Raw genomic sequence first — 12,566 nt, 5'->3', positions numbered from 1 at the left:
AGACAATAAAAAGCAGTTTAACTGGTTTTGTCTTGTTTGAGAAACTAAAATTAAAATCTCAGGAGTTATTTATTTTAACCCACAAACAGGAAGGAAAGCGGTCTGTGAGAAAAAGTCATAAAGACAATTTCCCAAATGTGTGGATCTTTTTAACTTAGTACCAATCTAAAAAAAAAAAAAAAAAAAAAAAGGTGCTTTTTAAATATATTTTTAATGTGGGTTTTTTATGGCTCTCTCTAGTTGCAACTGGACACTTTAGGTTTTATTCTCATCTTTCAGCTACCGGCATGTCATAATCTACTCTAGGGAATGACTGCCTAAATTACTATATCCATAAATATTCTAGTGGAAAACATTTGCAAGGCTTATTTTCAGAAGTATGCTGCAGTACCTCGATGCTGAATCCTAGCTCATAAGACCAAATTCAATAAATGAGGAGAAAAAAAAAAGACCAAATTCAATTCTATTTTTCTGTATTATAGTCAACAATTTCCAGGTGTTATTTTGAACATGGCAACTCCAAAAGTATAACAGAAAAGAGTTATATGGATGCTACATAAACCAATATTGCAGTTTATTATGGAAAAAAACCTACCCAGTGATGGTAATTTCCATCTTTCATACTACCCAATACTGATGATCAAGTACCCTCTGTTATTTACTCTTGGCTAGGATAAGTGATTTTTTGGAAAACAAAATTTGGACAATGTATGTTTTTCTGACTCTTGACACATTCAATCTCTTTCTGTTTTTTTAAAGTCATAAATCAGACTCCTGTTGTCAAAGTTTTAGCTTTTGAAGAAGAAATTGCACGAGGTGTTTATTTATCAAAGTTCACTGAGTTGAAGTCATAATGGCTAATTCTGGCTCATTCTTCTAATCACAACTTACTTGGTTAAACCAGTAAATGTGCTTTATTAACTGAATGTTTGGATAAGTAGCTGTGTATACACTGTGTTATCAATTTTAAAACTTTCTATACTAGTCACTGGTCGATCTATAACTGGGAGGGGTATCTGTGTTTCAACCAGTAAGTCTTTATTGAGTGCCCTTTAAACACTCAGAAGAGGAGATTGTAAAATAATCTGTGGGTTACCTTACAAGTTACAATGTTGAGACAAAAATGTAAAAGTAAAACCACAATAAACATGTAAATCACTTATCTGCTTAGGGAGAAAATCTTTTATTTTCTTTGTTGCTTTTGATTTTTATTGTTTTTATTAAATTCCATTTTAATCCATTTATAGGAACAATTTGAAATTTACTAAGTAAATTTAGATCTCAAAGTTGGAAGTGTTAGTACTACCAACACAAGATTTGTGATTGCAGGTCCTGGAAACAAATAGCTAACATTTTTGAGAGTCTCAGGAGGACACATAAACCACTTTCCCTCAACTATACCAATCTGAAGAGAAGCAGAAATGTTTTTATATATAAAGAATGAGTCTCTTCTTAAGTTGTAAACACATAGGGCTCTGATTCCAACCTTCTCTGATTCCCTTTTCTGGCTGGGCAACTTCTTCCACATATCCCCAGGGTAAGTCGCTTGGCCTCATGGAATCTTCGTTTCCCTGCCTGTTAAAAGGGGAGGAGGGGTAATAAAGCTGTTACCACAGGGTGTTGGTAAAAATTAATTAATATTTATAATGTGCTCCATTAATGTCCTCAGGTAATTCATAACTCAGAATTATATGGCACTTGATCACTGCTTAAAGTTTTTAAAACCATCCTTGGTTTTTCGATTCAGGCAAAAAATATAATAAATCTTTATACTTCAAACAGTAGGATTAAGCGTAGGAACATTTGTCTTTCCTAGGAACAATTATTTTCCTGAGGTGAAAATATTAGCATGTTACAAAACCTTATTTCCTCAGCTTTAGACTATGAATAGAGTAGCTTTCATTTATAGTTGATAAAAGCCAAAGGAAGAAGGGTTTTTTTTTTTTTTTTTATAAAACCCATTTTAATAGCTTATTCTGCCATCTTTGGGGATGTTTTCAACTACTTACTATTGAAAGGGAATTGGTTCATCTATTTTACAGTGATTTAAGTCTAGCATTTAAAGGACATCCAAGGGGTCATTTGGTTGATGTCTCCTGCCTGCAGTAATGGTATTGAGCACCTACTCTGCAAAGCCACATTCTCGTATTAGACATGAGGAAACCGAGGCTCGGTGAGCTTAAATAACGGAGCAGAGATTGAAACCCGCACAACTGGACAGTCCATGCTCTTTTCACCACCTGAAACAGCCACTTCCAAGAAATTATACCAAAAGTTCCCCTGCTCTGTACAGACATGCGTTTCTTGTCAGTCCCCATCTTCTCTCTGAACTTAAAAATTAAACTAATATATTCTAACAGAACTTCAATCCCATCCCCAGGGAGCCCAAGAGCACCTCCAAATCACGTGGTAAAACTTATTTTGAAGGATAGAGAGTTTATCACTTTAAAAAAGACACTTTTATACATTTTTATTGAAGGAAAAAAAAAGCTACCTATATACTTTCTTGAGAATTGACTTAGTCCACTCAGTCTTAGTAATTTCTTATACCGAATCAAAATGCATGTTATATTACCAAAGTCTTTAAACTTTGTATTGAAGTATAATACACATATAGAAATGAAGTATACTTAATTTTTGAAATGTGTAAAATCCATCCCATCTTCACCTTGTGAAGACAAGATGCCATTTCACATCTCAGAAAAATGTATATAAGGAATAATGAGCTCTAATAATGTATAAATTAGCTCATATACCTAAGAGTGCTTTGAAAGGTTAAGCTCATTATTTATATTAAGGCATTATTGGCAAAGCATTATTATAATTGTGATTATCACTTACATGATAATAATATATTTTCTTATGTCTTTTGGACAGCAGGCAAGACAAGATAAAGATAATTAAACAGTTGTAGGCACACTATCACTATCTTTAAACAGTGATTAACAACCTATACAATGTATAAATATGCACAAAATTTACCTCCACATAAATGGAATAAATCATCTTCATTGCCTATTATTGGAATAATATGGCCTTAAAGTCCAGAAGTACCTAAGAATTTGAATAGCAATTGAGAGAAGTCAGTCTTTAGTAGATATTCATCTTCGTCCTTTCATTTTGACTCATATTCCTGTTTAAGATTCACTCACAATTAAATGGGTGGAGAGCTTTTATCAAACTCACATCACTGTTCTAAGCTGGTAAATATCAGACACCCAATTATGGAGACTCAGTGATGTTCCTGGGCTGGGAACACATATTTATTGAAATATTACCCATGAGCAGAGGTCTTTTATTGTAGTTGGTTGCACTTCTCTTTTCTCTAGATAATGAATCAACTCAACCCTACCTTTAACTTAGGTAGAAGGACATAGGCCACCAAATATCCTGCCCTATGCCAAGAGTCTCAAATTAAATGAAAACAAAGTAGCCATTCCCCATATACTACCTTGAAAGATTGGCTTGGACTTAATCCCTATTCTCAGTGTCTGTTGTGGCAGGTACAACAGCTAAGCGGCCCTAGGGGTACCACGTCTCAGCTGTGCAGCTCCCTTCTGGTCATGGGGCTCTGGCACCATTAGCAGAAAACCCCCCGAGAAGATCCTCTGAGGAGGGCCTGAATTCAGCTTTTGTCTGCCTGGTGAAAAACATAATTCTTCTCCAACAATTCCCTTAGGTTTTTCCCCAGGGAGTAACATATAACACTAAACCAACTCAATTTGAAGGACAAGTTAGCTAGATGAGAAAGAAAACAATGTTCTATAAACTTACTGACTGAAACCTCAGTAGTTTGCATTTAACCTGCTATTAGAAGTTGATTAATTATACTCATAGCACTAAATCCTGGCTGTAAGATTTCAGGGGAAAAATCATATTTTTAAAGAGTGTTAAATATAAATGCAGGTATTTAAAAGATCATAAAAACTTTTTTATTTAAGAGCTTTGTTGAGAGTAACTTATTTATGATATTTATAGTCCAATATATTGACTTATTTAAATCATTTGATTTTCTAACTTCTCTTTAGAGTTGAAATTTTTACACTGTTTCAGTTCCCCCCCTCCAAATTTATTTATATAGAAATAGGTTTGGGACTTCCCTGGTGGTGCAGTTGTTAAGAATCAGCCTGCCAACTCAGGGGACACGGGTTCGAGCCCTGGTCTGGGAAGATCCCATGCCGCGGAGCAACTAAGCCGGCGCGCCACAATTACTGAGCCTGTGCTCTAGAGCCTGCGAGCCACAACTACTGAGCCCACGCACCACAACTACTGAAGCCCGCGCGCCTAAAGCCCGTGTTCCGCAACAAGAGAGAAACCACCGCAAGGAGAAGCCCTTGCACCGCAACAAAGCAACAAAGAGTAGCCCCCGGTCACAGCAACTAGAGAAAGCCCGCGCGCAGCAACGAAGACCCAATGCAGCCAAAAATAAATAAATAAAAGAAAAAGAAATAGGTTTAAAGGTCTTCATTTTGTAAACATTATATGGTCGCAGAACTTAAAAAATAAAACAAATAGCCAATTTAAAAAAGAAGTTACGGGGTGAGGGTTGGAGAGGAATTAGAATTAATCCATTGGTCATATAATACGTCCTCCTGCTAAATCAGACAGAGGAATTCCAGGTCAGTGGATAAAAAGCTATTCCAATTTCCCTTATAAATGCTTGCTATCACTTTAACAAATCCCGTGGTGGGAAAGTGCTTTCAAGTATCCAAAATCAATGATCAAGAATGAGGGGTCATTATCTGTATAGAAACACTGTATTTTTGGTACAATTAACTCAAAAGTGAAAGTCATAAAGAAACTAAAAATAAGTAAACAGAAAGTCTTTATGAATCTATTTCAGAGACAAGTCTTTTGACTAATTCAGAAAGTACTGGTCTTCCCTCCCCTTCCAACACTCACTTGATTTCCTTAACTCATCTAGTTACATAACTGATTCTAAGACTTGTAAACAAACAGCCCCATTGCTTGACAATTCTGGATCTGTGGGTTTGTACTGCTGTTTCCCTGTGGAGGTTGAGAGCTGTGTAGTGATTTATTCCTTCCCCGCCCCTGCCTTCTTTTCCTATTTTGCTCCTTTTTTTTTTTTTTTTTTTTTGTCAAAGTAGGTTAAAAAAAAAAATCCAGGGGAACTAAGTAAGTGTGAAAACAAACCCTGGTGCTATAGGATTGAGGCCACCAATTTAAACACCCTAGGCACAAGGAATGCAAAATGTGAGGGTCTCATACTCAGATAAGCTCCCCAGAAGGAGACTACTAATATGTAGTAATTTTCAGCATCCCCTGGACTCCAAAGCATATGCTTTTGTATAAGGCAGCTTTGATTCCCCTGATTTCCCACGCATGAAGCTCTTACAGCTTCAAAGAGAGCTCTGCATGCAAAAGGTACATGGGGGTGTAGTTCAGGAGGAGAATGGGGCTAGTAGGCAGAACGTGGGTGAATTAACATTCAGGTCTATGCTTTAATTCCAGTGCTGCCTTCCAGTGGTGTACCCCAGTTATAACACTGACTGCTGGCAAATTAGAAGTTTTCTATTTTGGTAATTAGACCTAATCAATTACCTGGAATTAAAACACACCTAATTCCACCATAGAGAAGTTAGATTCCAGATTGGTTCTTAGGTTGTGGATTCGATTTATTTTTGATAGCATCGATTAAGAACAATTTATACCATGGCATGTGTGCCATGCACACACTGTGTCGCTGATGGAACCTTCAGGAAACATTTTCATTGCGTAATAATTTAATACAGATAAAATAAATACAGAATAAATTAAGTATTTTGAGTTTTTAAAAATCTAGAAATTTATGCGGGCTTAAGTGAAGGAAGACAACAGAGCCCTTAAATACCTTAAGTGATTTCATGAAATTTTAACTAATTCTCCTTTTGTGTGTGTTATTTTAGGAGACCTTTATTTATAAAGGTTTTCAAACTGTTTTCTCTCCCATTTATCACCTACTCTTCTAGTAGTACGGGCATTGTAAATTATTTCTACGCCAAAGATTCTCTTGGAACATTAGAGTCTAATCTACTAGTAGACTTTCTTCTTTAAAAAAGCTCCAGGGGACTTCCCTGGTGGTTCAGTGGTTAAGAATCTGCCTGCCAGTTCAGGGGGCCCAGCTTCTATCCCTAATCAGGGAACTAGATCCCACACGCCACAACTAAGACTTGGTGCAGCCAAATAAATAAACATTTTTTAAAAAAAATTATTTTGTCATGGGAACTTTTTTCTATCAGTATATTCCCTAGCTTTAGTTTTAAAATTTATTTTCAGGTGTATATCCTGAATAAGAATGCCTGATTCTCTCTGACTTTTTGATCCATGTGATCCTGGTTGAAATGAAAGTGGCAGGTCCCAGTTTTGCAGCCACTAAAATGAGATTCTGAAGTGAAATAGTTACTGAGCCCAAGAAATGAAGAGGAGCCTCTTTGTTCTCTCGGAGGCTGCAGTTGGAGCTTGCTGGGTTTTGTTCTGGCAGGTTCACAAGGTCTGTCAGAAACAATGGAAGCATAGACCTTTAGAGCTGGAAGGAATGAGGCTTAGTCCTCGCTTATTCTAAATCCTTCATGTTAGAGATGTGAAAATGCATCCCAGATAGGGTTTGTGGTCTTGAAAGGCATGTTTTCTATTTTTATTTTTCTAAAGCCATTTTAAAAATTCCGGTTCATTTCAACAATATTTACACCCTACTAACACACAGGGACCCCCAAATTTGTTGTGATTACTCCATCCACATGGTGGAGGAATTGGAGGGAAGGACTATTTTGCTCCCCTGAAAAAAGCGAGCAAATGCAGAGCAAAACTCTGGACAAAACTTAAGGACCTGGATCTGATTCACCAACCTCCATATTAATAAAATACACTCTCTGATGTACTTTATATAATCACAAACTCCAAACATGAAATATAAAAATAAAACAGTATTATGGAGGACTACATGTTCAAGCAAGGAAACCGTAGCTGGGTTTAAAATGAAAAAAAGATAGTTTAAAAATTCACTTTCTTCATATATCTTCCTGTGTATCTTGGAAACACATTTATTTACTGTATAAACAAAGTTGTAATTTTTTAAAGTTTACTGTTACATATGGTTATCAAATAGGTAGAAACACTAGTTGAGAAGACAGAGGAGAAGATTATATTTCTGCTATTTCTACATAATACCCCATTCCAAATAAGAAAAACATTCCAAATGAGAAAAAGTTGGTGAGTCTGTGGTCATGAATGTTCCCAAATGTATCCATGATTTGGCTGTTTTTACAAAGTCAGAGAAGTTGGACCATTGTCTTTCCCCTCATCTCAACTTCTGGGCTTGCTATCTGACAGACTAAAGGCTCAAGTCATTGGTAGCTTTAGTATGGCCTTCTGGGATGATTCTTTATGGAGGGAATTGACATTTGTTTCAATATGCTTCTTAGGCTTAGCACTGGGGCCCTGGAACCATTGTTACCAGAGCTCTCCAAAGCCTAGTGTGTTACATGAACAAAAGAGTTACAAGACAGAATGACCTTATTTTATTTGATTATTATTTTTTAAATTTTTTATTGGGGTATAGTTGATTTACAATGTTGTGCTAGTTTCTGCTGTACAGCAAAGTGATTCAGTTATACATAGACATATATCCACTCTTTTTAGATTCTTTTCCCATATAGGTCATTACAGGTATTGAGTAGAGTTCCCTGTGCTATATAGTAGGTCCTTATTAGTTATCTGTTTTATATAAAGTAGTGTGTAAATATAAATCCTAATCTCCCAGTTTATCCCTCCCCTCCTTTCCCCCCTGGTAACCATAACTTTGCTTTCTATATCTGTGACTCTATTTCTGTTTTGTAAATAAGTTCATTAGTACCATTTTTTTAGATTCCACATATAAGTGATATCATATGATATGTTTTCCTCTGTCTGAATAACTTCACCTAGTATGATAATCTCTAGGTCCATCCATGTTGCTGCAAATGACATTATTTCATTCTTTTTATGGCTGACCATTGTGTGTGTGTGTGTGTGTGTGTGTGTGTGTGTGTGTATACATACACTGCATCTTCTTTATCAATTCATTTGTCAATGGACATTTAGGTTACTTCCATGTCTTGGCTATTGTAAACACTCCTGCAATGAACATTGTGGTGCATGTATCCTTTCAGATTACGGTTTTCTCGGATATATGCCCAGGAGTGGGATTGCTGGATCATATGGTATTTCTATTTTTAGTTTTTTAAGGAACCTCTGTACTGTTCTCCATAGTGGCTGCACCAATTTACATTGACACCAACAGTGTGGGAGGGTTCCCTTTTCTCCACACCCTCTCCAGCATTTAGATCCTATTTTATTTTATTTATTTATTTATTTATTTATTTATCTATTTATGGCTGCGTTGGGTCTTTGTTGCTCCACACGGGCTTTCTTTAGTTGCGGTGAGCGGGGGCTACTCTTCGTTGCGGTGCACGGGCTTCTCATAGCGGTGGCTTCTCTTGTTGCGGAGCATGGACTCTAGGGGTGCGGGCTTCAGTAGTTGTGGCTCGTGGGCTCAGTAGCTATGGCTCACGAGCTCTAGAGCACAGGCTCAGTAGTTGTGGCACACGGGCTTAGTTGCTCCGCGGCATGCGGGATCTTCCCGGACCAGGGATCAAACCCGTGTCCCCTGCATTGGCAGGTGGATTCTTAACCACTGTGCCACTAGGGAAGCCTAGTTACTATTTTATTTTAAAAGGAAAATCAAACACATAAAAACGGTGCATGTGTGCATACACACACACACTCACACAGGCATACACCATGGTTATGCACCAAACAGCAGTATAACATAGTGGTGAAAAGCTTGAGTTTTGGAGTCACACAGACCTGAGTTCTACTTCCAGGCCCAGAACTTAATCTCCACTCTTCTTAGACCCACAAAATTACTTTCAGTCAACTAAAAAGATTAAAAATATGGTACGAGGGCTTCCCTGGTGGCGCAGTGGTTGAGAGTCCGCCTGTCGATGCAGGGGACACGGGTTCGTGCCCTGGTCTGGGAGGATCCCACATGCCGCGGAGCAGCTGGGCCCGTGAGCCATGGCCACTGAGCCTGAGCGTCCAGAGCCTGTGCTCCGCAACGGGAGAGGCCACAACAGTGAGAGGCCCGCGTACCGAAAAAAAAAATGGTACGAGTTTCAAAGTGCTTAAGTTTGTATATTTATAAATTGTTCATACTCATTCCCAGGCCCTTCCAGTAACACCTATGATTCTCTATACCCTGCTAACCAGCCAAGCTCAGATCCCTCCTTGCTTCACCAACACTTGGTACTGGAGCACTCTTTTGGGGTTCACAGTTCTTAAACTCAGTCTTTATAGTGCCTAATCCTTCCACCCACCACTGTGTAAACATCCTGCAGACCCTGTCTGTCCAATGCCTATTCACTCTCTGACAGGAACATGCGGACTTCAGCCACTAGTTGATTTGAGTCTGCTGAGCCCCCTTTCCTGATCTCAACCCCCCAAGTCCTTACTCTTAAACACACACCTTTTGGGCTTCCCTGGTGGCGCAGTGGTTAAGAATCCACCTGCCAAAGCAGGGGACACGGGTTCAAGCCCTGGTCCGGGAAGATCCCACATGCCATGGAGCAACTAAGCCCGTGAGCCACAACTACTAAGGCTGCTCTCTAGAGCCCGTGAACCACAACTACTGAAGCCCGTGTGCCACAACTACTGAAGCCCGCGGGCCTAGAGTCGGTGCTCCTCAACAAGAGAAGCCACCGCAGTGAGAAGCCTGCACACCGCAACAAAGAGTAGCCCCCGCTCTCAGTAACTAGAGAAAACGCGCGTGCAGCAGCGAAGACCCAATGCAGCCAAAAGTTAAATAAGTGAATAAATAAATAGATTAAAAATAAATAAATAAATAAAAATAAAGAGGGTTAAAGAAACATGACAATTAAATGCAATGTAAAAAAACAAAAACAAAAACAAAAACACACACACCCTCTGAGCACCAGGATCACTTTGTCTTCGTCCTCCAAAGACCTGTCTTTTCCTCAAGGCATCTGCTAAAGGCAAATGATGAATTTCAACATCTCTGGCATCCAGATTAATGAGGTTTTATTCTACACTGAAAATATCCATTACTAATCAGATCTTGAACATGCACATATTTAGTTAACTTAAAATGACTACTATTATGCAAAAAGTTTTCATTTTATTAAACCTTTCTTTATCCTATATCATTAAGAAGAGTTTCCTGTATTGTTGCATAACTTAGAAAAGGTAAAAATGAGAGATAAAGTCACAGTTTAAAAGGACCATAAGGTTTCAGACTTCTCTGTTAGAAGAAAGTCTTTCTTCTATAGCATCAAGATTGTTTTGTAGTGAATAGCAGATTAAAATATATCATGGTGGATTGTGCTCTTACTTTGCAATTTATTCAGCTGCATGACGGACAGGTTCTGTTCAGTCATAGCCAAGTATTTCCCCAGCATTTAGACATTGCAATCAATTTTAAAGAACTTTCTGTAACCTGCTTTCTGCAAATAAAACCATCCTTTGGCTCTTGGGTGGATACATTCTAATTGCTAATTTTAGTGTTTCATAGAATCCCATAAAAGGAAACAAGGAAATGGGGAGACCCAGGGACTGAGTGTGGGTTGGAAGAGAGTGTAAGGTGAGGATATCAAAGCTCAGAGCTTGAGATTAGTGTAGGGGCGAGAAAGGAGGGGTGGTGAACAGGAAGAGTACAGTTAGAATCTGGATTTCTGGATGGACCTGGATGCAGTTGTTATGCTGGACCGGAGGCTCTACTGTTTCCTCCTTCTATTACTCTTCACTGTTCCCCATTGCCTTTTGCAGAGTCCTTTTGTTTCTTGGCAAACTGTGCTTCTAAGGCTACTGATGCTGACACTGGGAAAGGACAAAGATCCTGCTAATTGTAAATGCTTTGATAGTGAAAGAGAGAGTCTTGTCTGCTGAGAAGAAGTAATTAATGATTATAGTAGTGTCTTGGAACTAATATGAGCAGCTATTTAAGAAAAAAAATGCAAAAAGCTAATTGAGACTAAACACAATCATCATTGACAAAATTTGTGTCTAAGGTGGAATGGGCCCTGAAACTCAATTGCTTCTGGGCAAAGGTGATCTGCTTGTATGATAACATCTCTCTTCTTTTTGATTTGTCACTCAGAGTGGTTAAGAGAATGTTATCTGATTTTATGATGACCTGAAGATGCTCTTTAAAATCACGGAAAACAGAATCACTGGACGAAACTTATTTACCAAACATTTCAGCCTCACTCAAAAATATACAAATTTTTAATTAAAACACTTCGCTAGGGGGCTTCCCTGGTGGCGCAGTGGTTGAGAATCTGCCTGCCAATGCAGGGGACATGGGTTCGAGCCCTGGTCTGGGAAGATCCCACATGCCGCGGAGCAACTAGGCCCGTGAGCCACAACTACTGAGCCTGCGCGTCTGGAGCCTGTGCTCCACAACAAGAGAGGCCGCGATAGTGAGAGGCCCGCGCACCGTGATGAAGAGTGTCCCCCGCTCGCCACAACTAGCGAAAGCCCTCGCACAGAAACGAAGACCCAACACAGCCAAAAATAAATAAATAAAATACTAAATACATAACTACTTTAAAAAAAAAACTTTCCTAGAAATACAGTCAACTTCCCCAATCTGACAAAATGCATAAAATATATCTACACTGCAATTTCAAGCTATGACCTTGAGAATTTTAACACTAGTGCAATTTGCCAATTTTACGGAACAAGTTCTATTTATAGTATTATAAATGCTTTGTATCTCATATATATTTATAAATTCTTTTCAAAAGAGGAAATTACTTTTTAAAAAGCATACTCAATTTTAACGATACATCTTGAATATGCAGGCATGGTTCATTTACTGAATATTCTTAATTTACAACATTATATTGTATATTTTTATTTCTTTAAAATATGCCTTTTTGGTTACTCTTACATTTTCTGGAAGAACAGCATTATAGACAATATGCTAGTGAAAAATTCAAATTTTTGTTCCAACCAGTTTGCCCTGAAAAAACGAATTTCTATGATAAATTAATCATTACAAGGAAAACTGATATAACTAGTCAACTCTTTTTTAATAAAAAAGATATTGCTTTTTAAAAATTTTTATTTATTTATTTATTTGCCTGCATTGGGTCTTAGTTGTGGCACGCAGGATCTTTCGTTGGGGTGCGTGGGCTTCTCTCTAGTTGTGGCGCGTGGGCTTTAGAGATTAGTTGCCCCCCGGTATGTGGGATCTTAGTTCCCCGACCAGGGATTGAACCCACGTCCCCTGCATTGGAAGGAGGATTCTTAACCACTGGAGCACTAGGGAAGTCCCCAAAAGGTATTTCTAATTTAAAATATTGCACAAGGAAGAACCCATTCCAGCAGAAAAACAGAATGCGAATTAACTACCCAGAATGGATCTTGGGCTTATGACTGTATTTAGTTATGACGTTTCTTTTGTTGAAGCAGATTGTGTTCATGTATTCATAGAATGTAAATGTAGAGGAACTATGTTGCAGTTACATTTATGTACAAATAATAGGCTGGTTTAATTTTCTGTAATTTAC

The 12,566-nt window shown here is 38.1% G+C and overlaps 1 long non-coding RNA gene across 1 annotated transcript; it reads right to left on the bottom strand.

The window, feature by feature from the left end:
* Nucleotides 1–1,286: 1,286 nt before the first annotated feature.
* LOC132502186 (uncharacterized) lies at nucleotides 1,287–10,020 on the bottom strand. Its single transcript, XR_009534407.1, has 3 exons — nucleotides 9,958–10,020; nucleotides 2,983–3,054; nucleotides 1,287–1,575 (listed from the first exon to the last, which is right to left on the bottom strand). It is a non-coding gene; the product is annotated as an uncharacterized LOC132502186 (long non-coding RNA).
* Nucleotides 10,021–12,566: the final 2,546 nt, after the last annotated feature.

The sequence above is a fragment of the Mesoplodon densirostris genome, chromosome 14, assembly GCF_025265405.1.
Source record: "Mesoplodon densirostris isolate mMesDen1 chromosome 14, mMesDen1 primary haplotype, whole genome shotgun sequence".
NCBI lineage: Eukaryota > Metazoa > Chordata > Mammalia > Artiodactyla > Ziphiidae > Mesoplodon > Mesoplodon densirostris.
This window is presented reverse-complemented; position numbering and strand designations above follow the sequence as displayed.